The following is an 8,608-nucleotide window of genomic DNA, read 5'->3' as shown; positions in this document are numbered from 1 at the left end:
CCCTCTTCAAGGACATGGTAAACTAGGTGACGACAACTCGGTATTCCAAGCCGAGGTGTTTGCCATCACGAATGCTGCGAGATCCCTCCTAGCATCGTCAACAGAAGCACACAAAATTATCGATTTCTACATTGACAGTCAGGCTGCAATCAAGGCCATCGGTAAAATTAGCTCAATATCCAAAGTAGTTGAGGAGTGCATCAACACTCTGAACTCATTGGGTGTCAACAATATGGTCATGCTCCACTGGATTAAGGCCCACGTGGGACATGACTTGAATGAAAAAGTAGATGCTCTAGCTAAGCTGGGCTCTACAGAAGGACCTTACAAACAACTACCACGCCCCACTACTGTTCATGCCATTGCCTTCCGGGACATTCTCATGGACAAGTGGCAAGAACTCTGGATGAAACCAGACAAAACACTTAACAAACTGCTTTTCCGCCAAACTAGGCTTTGGTTTGAAAATGCAGATCACAAATATTCGAAAAAAATCTTAAAACTCGATCGAGCTATTTTAAGTAAATTAATTCAAGCCATTAGCGGCCACAGCTACCTGAATTATCATCAGTATAAGATAGGTAGAACATCAACCGAACTCTGTAGGTTTTGCAAAGCGGCAAATGGAGAATCTCATCATATTGTCGCGGTCTTCGCAGACAACAGGTTTTGACATCCCCATGGACCTACCGAGTCTACTAAGGTTTCTTCGGGAACCAACCATTGGTAGACTCTTCAGTTCCGAAGGGGTAGAGCAAACAGACCATGTGTCTGACTCATTTCCAAACTTTTAAAGAGTGTGTTTATAATAGTCCAAAGCAAAAATCGCATTAGAGGTTAGCCTTTGGGTGACCGGATCCTCAATATCCATTCACCAAGACTGTCAAAACAAACAAACAAACAAACAAAGAGATGGTTAGATCTTCGGACAGTATTTCAAATGCTGGGTCGTGAACCTCGGTAATATCGAAAGCCCAATCAGAAGCCCGGCTTGTGGACAGCTAAATCAATCTAGAAGCTCGGAGAACTCTAGATCTAGATCTAGGCGCAATTCTAGAAGAACGAATTTGGCTTGAAAGAACCGCACAACAAGAGAGAGATCGTCTCGACAAGCTAGAAAAGACAGTCCGAGATAGGGTCAAAGAGAAGAGAATATCGGACATTTCCGGAAAGTTGAATGAATTATCAAGTAGCCTGGAGCCGAAGCGGAACAGCTTGACATCTCAAAATGATCAACTTTAATGGTCATCAAAACCTATCACCTCTAGTCTCTGGATGATGTATAAACCAGTTATCTTGCTTTGCCATAGTGACCCAAACGAAATAATAAACAAACTGCATGGCCTCCTGTCTTCAAAGACTATTTTAATCTCATAAGTGTTGAAAGACTTTTTGGGTTTTGGTAGTGATACAGTTTTCTGTACTGGCTGAGATATTTGGTCTTATCGTGTCCCACAACTAGAAGCGAAATGGCCTCCCTGATGATCTATCTTGGAAGTATTCCACAATTGAAAACATCCAGATTTCGCAAACCTCTGGCATTAAAGGATCGAAATACGGTCGGGTGCATAAGCCCAATAATTGATTTTTTATTTTTTGAGTCGTGGAGGAACTTAATATTTCGCTGACGAGTTACTGGTACCTCCAGCAACTTCCAAGGTTAAATGAATTTCGTTGTAAGCATCATATACCCTCCAGAAGCCAGGAACTAGGCGTGCTATTCAAGCCAGAAGTGAGGGACAAACTCAGGATTACGAAAGGAGGCCATCTTATGGTACGAATGATCAAATGTCAACATTAGCGGAGATCACTCTCAGGTCACATTTGCCGAAGATCGTTTATATCATCTCGAAAAATATACTCGAGATGAACCAAGAGAGTTGATTAATAGTTGTTTACACATGGATTCTAGCAAAGGATATGAGGAGGCTTGTCGGTTATTGCAGAGGGAGTACGGAAACAAATTCCAAGTGGCTAGCGCGTCTTTCCAAAAGATTCAAAAATGGCCCATAATCAAAGCTGACGATGTGGCAAACTTGAAGAAGATGTACGTATCTCTTCGAGGCTGTCAGAATTATTTACGATTCGTTTCAGCTATGAATCAATTGAACAGTCTTCTAAAATACAAGATATCATTATGAAGTTAATGTTTACACTCCGGGAAAGCTGAAGGATGAAAGCCTACAACTTGCTTGAAAGCAGAGGATCAGTGGATTTTGAGGACTTGGCCAATTTTGTGAACCTTCAGGCTAATATTGCGTCGCTTCCAATTTTTGGCGACATTTGTCAAGAAAGAGGAGAGTTAATGGTACGGGAATCAACAAGTTTGACCACACGTACAAATCAGAAACAACTTATCGGAGAAGGTGATCCGGTGCCAGAGCCAATGCCATCTTCTAGGAGACCTTGTCTTTGTTGCCAAAAGGCTGGCCACCCATTGGACAGATGTTACCGTTTCATCAAATGGGAACATGGAGAAAAAAATCTAGTCTCTATGCGCCAATCGGGTTTGTCTTGGGTGCCTTGGAACCAATCTCGTGTCCCAGTTGTGCTCCAGGTGGCTGATCTGCCAAGAATATGACAAGGATCACCCCACATGTCTTCATCGGGCCGATAGAGGAAATGGACCTAAAGACGAACTCGAACTAAATCTGGATAATCAAGAACGGAGTAACCCAAACGAATTAGTATCAATCTGTTGTCTTGGACAAAAGAAGTGTCAAACAGGGGCTGAAGCAACCACCAAAGTGGCATTAGCACTGATTCCAATGAAAGTGCGTGTTAAAGGTCAAACGATTTTTTTTTAAATTTGGGTGCTTGAGTCGGAAGGATGAGCCTCGCCCGGCCAGTGAAGCCAGTCATCACGACGTCCTTACAATTTTTCCGATAGGCAGTGTCATGCCCGTATCAATTTGGTTCTCCGTCTGTGGGTAGGGTTAGCGTCTAAAAGTTTCCTTGAGAAAGGTCGGGGAGGAGAACCGGGGACCTCTCTCGTATTAGGAAACTGCGCGAACCACTACTACACCACATCTCCTCCCTTAAATGCGGCATTACTTTCGCTGGATTGGACAATTTTGCGAGTGACTGTTTCATCAGAGAGAATTTCTTGGAGGAATTGGGCATTATGGGTGACAAAACCTAAATCCGACTAACAATGATGAGTCTCAAAGATGAGAGAGTGCTCACAAGAGCGGTGCATGGTTTGGAAATTTTGGATCTAGACAAAAACGAAAAAAATCCTTAACAACAACTTACTCAAGACGAACACTCCCAATTGCAAAGGGAGAAGTTATCACAGAAAAGGAATTAGAAGAGCGGCCTCATATATCTGAAGTCCCAATTTACTTGATCGAAGCAGGTGTAGGCCTAATGATTGGAGCCAACGTGCCAGAGGCAAGCAAACCATTGAAAATAGTCAGCGAGCCAATGTCTGGACCCTACGTATCAATGCATCGCTCAGGTTGGGCAGTGAATGGCCCAATAGCGAGGAGTAAGATTGGCAAAACAGTGGTTTCCAACCGAATGAAGGTGGATCAGAACGATATTGAGGGCAAGATCAGGAGAATGTACGATGCTGAATTCAAAGATTCCTCTCTAGACAGTCGGGACTCATCAATGGAGGGCACTCGTTGGCTCAATAAGGTAGATAATTCAATTCATGTGGATGAAGATGGGCACTACGAGATTGCCATACCTTTCCGTGAGGAGGGTGCGACCTTCCCCAACAATTATCGACAAGCCCTCCAACGTTTGAAAGGAATTCGGAGAAAGTTTGAATGCGATCCCGTTTACAAAAACGATTATTTTACATTCATGCAAACAATGTTGGAAGAAAGTTTCGTGGAACCAGCCCCACTGGAAGAACTCAACCTTAGGATCGGGCGAGTCTGGTACATTCTACGCCATGGGTTATATCATAAACAAAAGAAGAAAATAAGGGTCGTCTTCAATTGTTCCTCCACGTTCAAGTCCAACTAGGTGAGGTTGAGCGCAACGACATGTTGTTGCCTGGACCGGACCTGACCAATAACCTTTTGGGAGTCCTCATTCGGTTTCGAGAAAAGAGGGTTGCAATAACCTCTGATATAGAAAAAAATGTTCTACCAAGTGAAGATTTCGAAGAACGACTACGATCTATTGTGGTTCCTTTGGTTCGCAGAGCACGATGTGTGGGGAAACCCAGTTGAGTATCACCTGAAAGTTCACGTGTTCGGAACAGTGACCTCCCCTAGTTGCGCCAGCTTTGCCCTACGCCGAGCAGCAACCGATGCCGAGGATACCATAATAGAGCAAGCAGCTAAGATTATTCGGGAAGGAAGTTGACGATCTTGTCGTGTCACTAGGTGAGGTTGAAGAAGCAGCTTCTCTTCTCCGCGAAATGAAGGAGGTTTGTAACGGAAGAAAGATCAATTTGACACAGATATCTTCTAATAAAAAGGATGTGTTAAGCCTTTTCGAGTCAAAAGATTTGCCGATTGAACGGGCCTTGGGTGTAACCTGGGAGGCCGAATCTGATGTGTTCAATTTTAAGATCAACCTTCTGGAACAACCTAAAACAAGACGACGGCTCCTATAAATGACTTATGCAATCTGAGATCCCTTTGGGTTCATAGGGTCTGCGATCTTACAGGCAAAGAGGATTATCCAAGAACTTTCAAGGAGGAGCCATGCATGGGATGACGATATTCCAGAAGATCTCAGGGGTGTCTGGGTTAAATGGAAGGCTGAGTTGGGCCTCCTTTTGAAATACAATGTACCCAGGTGGATACAAGTGTCGAGGTGTGTTAAATCAGAATAACTTCATGTGATCTGCGATGGGAGTGAGGTTGGATATGGATACACAAGGGTTGAGTCTGTGGATGGAACTCGTTTGACTCTATTGCTAGCTAAATTGAGGCTGGCTCCTTTGAAAAAGATGACGGTACTCAGGTTGGAGTTAGTCGGGGCGAAATTAGGAGTGGAGCTGGCTACTACTCTTCGACACGAACAGACCGTAAAAATTGAAGAGAATCATTTTTGGACGGATATTGAAGTATCTGAAAAACGAGCGAAAGAGATTTCAGCGTTTCGTTTCTAATTGCGTCTCGTTCGTTCGAGAGAGAACGGGCGTGAAGGATTGGCACCATGTACCAGGATCCCTGAACCCGGCAGACGTAGCGAGTCGAGGTCTTCTTATTCGACAATTTGTTAAGAATGCCATGTGGCGAACTGGTCCGCAGTTTTTGTACGGTTCAGAGGGGGTTTGGACTGGCGAAGTGGAAACTTTTGAATTGGACGACGACGATCCAGAGGTGGTGAAAGTCAATGTAATATCGGCAGCTACTAGATTCCAACGGGAGGGTTTGTGATGGATTGGCTCGAGAGCGTTTCGGATTGTAATAGATTGACGAGGATGATTGCTGGATTCATTCAAGTCAAGAACAAGTTAGTGGGTCGTGTTGACCCCACAACAGATCCTGTGGCCAGACCAGTTTGGTGGAAGCCGAAACCGTTGTCCTTGTTCCGTGCACAATTGAGTACATCATCCTAATATGATATGGATAAATGATGTACAGGTTTGAACAATAGTTCAAGGAACGGTGTTTATCAAAATGTGTAAGAAAATGCATATTATTTTGTGAAAATCACGAAGTTGTTGGATTGCCCATTGTGTAGTCAGTTTGGCGGTCAGATGTCTACCACATGCCAGCCCAATGCTCGCAGCGACGTTGTAATCCATCGTAAGTCTCGGAAAGCTGTGAGGTTTAAAGACACTCTCGAGGAATCGATTCTCAGAAATTGATCGGATGTAATTGCGAAAATCCTCGGTCACCGAAAACAATATTCTTGTGATCATTTTGAGAGGAGAAAGCGAATCTGAATAAGCAAATCTCATCCTCAAGAATCGATGTCACCAAAATGCCGTTCAGACCCAGTGGTGGTCAGATGTTGCCCACATGCCACACCTTACAGAAGAGGCAGACATAATCCATTATCGGCAATCCGAGAAGCCCCTTGATGGCCAATGTGACTGGCCTGTCGAAAGGAGGTCAACCCTGGACATTGGTATGTAGAAATCCCTGTTGCGGTCAAATGTCGGTCAGGTGCAGCAGTTGATAGAAGAAGCCGTCACCGTCCACCAAGGACCATGGGACAACCCGTTTAGCCTCCATGAGAAAGAGGCGGAAACCAACAGGGTGCGGGAAATTTAACCAAAAGTAAGAGTCACATTTTGGTTCTCGAGGAGAACAGTCACATTTTCGTGCTCGAGGAGAGAAGAGTCATGCATCACCCTTCAACGAGGAGGGAACTCACAATTTGGATCTCGAGGAGACGAGTCACATTTTGGATCTCGAGGAGACGAGTCAAATTTTCATTCTCGAGGAGAGAAGTCAGTTTTTTAACCTCTCCGAAGGATTCATATTTTCGTGCTCGAGGAGAGCACAGTCACGCATCGCCCTTCAACTAGGAGAGAAGTCTCAATTGAGAGTTCGAGGAGAGAAGTCAGAGTTTGAACCTCTCCAAGGGGGAACCACCTGCCATTGCTAAGTGCTGGGACTTTGCCATTGTTTTGGTGCCAAGAAGTGGGAACTGTATCGAAGGACAAGTATCGTCATCATATGAGAGTAGGAAAACCAGGAAGCCGTGCAGAAGAGCAAGATGACCCGGGGAAGTGCCGAGTCTAAGTACAGCACTTCGTCACTCAGTTAGTGGACCTTCAATCCCGTCGAGTGGACGTCATCCAAGCATCTCCGTTGGACCATCTCGCCAGACATCGAGCAGTAATTATTAACCCATTGATTTCAAATGCGTATGTCCCCTTTTCCATTGGCCTAACAATTCCCCCACTTTTCTACCGGAGCAAGACAGCTGACAGGCGGTGTGTTTCGATGAATATAGTAGATTGACCTGTACAGTTTGCCTTCAAGAGTAGCCTAGATTTCCCAGACGACCGAGATCGTGCTGGCATCGTAGGGAGTAGAGGTAGCAAGTGATTTGTATTCAACTGTACCTAAAGTTCATCACTCTTGTAGCAGAAATCAGTAGCTAGACTCTAGAGGAGAGGTCGACTTTGATAGACGCATTTAGACTAGGATAGTGACCACATTTTGCAGAATTGTTAGCCTTGAAGATTGGCCCAGGTATATGCCAGACAACCGAGATTGATCAGGGACCGTGGGGAGTAGAGGTAGCTAGCGATTTGTATCCTTATTCAATTGATGATTGTTTGAGGCCCTGATAAAGGAACCTCGAATTATTGCTCGTTTGCCCTGATTAGGGTTATAACCGGAGGCCTAAAGATAGGTCTAAGAAATTGAAGCCAATGTACAAGGTGCTCTCCATCTTTGAGAGCTATCAAGGTATTTTTACCTAGTGCTTGGGTCAAGAGTTCCATGGTTCCGTTCACCACGGGAATTCAATAAGTCGTGACCTTTCACCCCTGGCTGGTGGACGGAACAGTCCTCAAGCATGTTCAGACCGTAAATTTGCAACCAGTGTTTGATGCGTTCGGGAGCAATCAGGATTGGAAAAGAAAAGACCCATTATGGAAATTGACTCCCTTCGTGGGGGAAGATGGCCTCTTACGCGTAGGAGGACGCTTGAGATTCAACGAGGAAATTTCTCACGACCAACGTCACCTAATCATCGTACCTAAAGGACATATAGCCACCCTCCTCGTCAGAAACGCTTATTATTTGGCGGGACACCTGGGGAGGGAGTCTGTGCTTGCGAGATTGCTGGAGCGCTTTTTGTGCAAAAGATCCTGAGTGAATATATGCACTGTCGAAACTATCGGTGAAAGGCAATTGACCAATTTATTTTTGCCTAAAGTTCGAGTAACTCTGGACGAACCACTGTTTATGAACACCGGTGTTTTTTGGGAAGTCAAAGCGGTTTTAAACAGTCGACCGTTGACTCCTGTCTCAAATGACCCAAAAGATTTGGAGGCCATCACCCCAAATCACTTGCTGCTTCAAAGGTCAGGTCCAACACACCCGCCTGGCTTATTTCAGAGGAACGATTTATACGTATGCCAAACGTCGCTGGAGACAAGTTCAGTATCATGCAAATTTGTTTTAATCGAGAGGGAAGAAGGAGTACTTGGCCACCTCATGCAACGAGAGAAGTGGACCAAAGTAAAGAAGGATCTGAGAGTTGGTCATCTTGTACTCAAGATCAAAGAAAATGTTCCTCGCTGCCGGTGGCCAGTGGGACGGATCATCGAAGTATTTCCAAGTCAAGACGGAATGGTTCGTAAAGTGGAATTAAAAGTCATGACTGGAATCTACCAGAGACCTCTCTCAACTCATTATGTTACAAGAGGATGTGGAAGAAAATGACCGTGCAAGTGAATGATGAAGCAGAAGATCATGTGGTTGGAACTGGTCTGTGATCCAGTTAGGGGCCGGCGTGAGTCTTTTGTCGGCTTTGGCTTTTGATCACCTCGTGGGATTGACAGAAAATCAGTTTACTTTGTCATTTTACTTCATACTGGACGCCATTTATGCTCAGACCTGAGGATGTAAGAGGACGCCAAGTTAATATCATACCACTCCCATCCGGCCATGGAAGGCCATATCAATGGACACTTTGGGCCTCTCCCCAACAATTCATTCATCTTGGTCGT

This window comes from Tigriopus californicus, chromosome 2 (genome assembly GCF_007210705.1).
Source record: "Tigriopus californicus strain San Diego chromosome 2, Tcal_SD_v2.1, whole genome shotgun sequence".
Classification (NCBI taxonomy): domain Eukaryota; kingdom Metazoa; phylum Arthropoda; class Copepoda; order Harpacticoida; family Harpacticidae; genus Tigriopus; species Tigriopus californicus.
The sequence above is the reverse complement of the archived record's forward strand: the minus strand, read 5'-3'. Positions refer to the sequence as shown.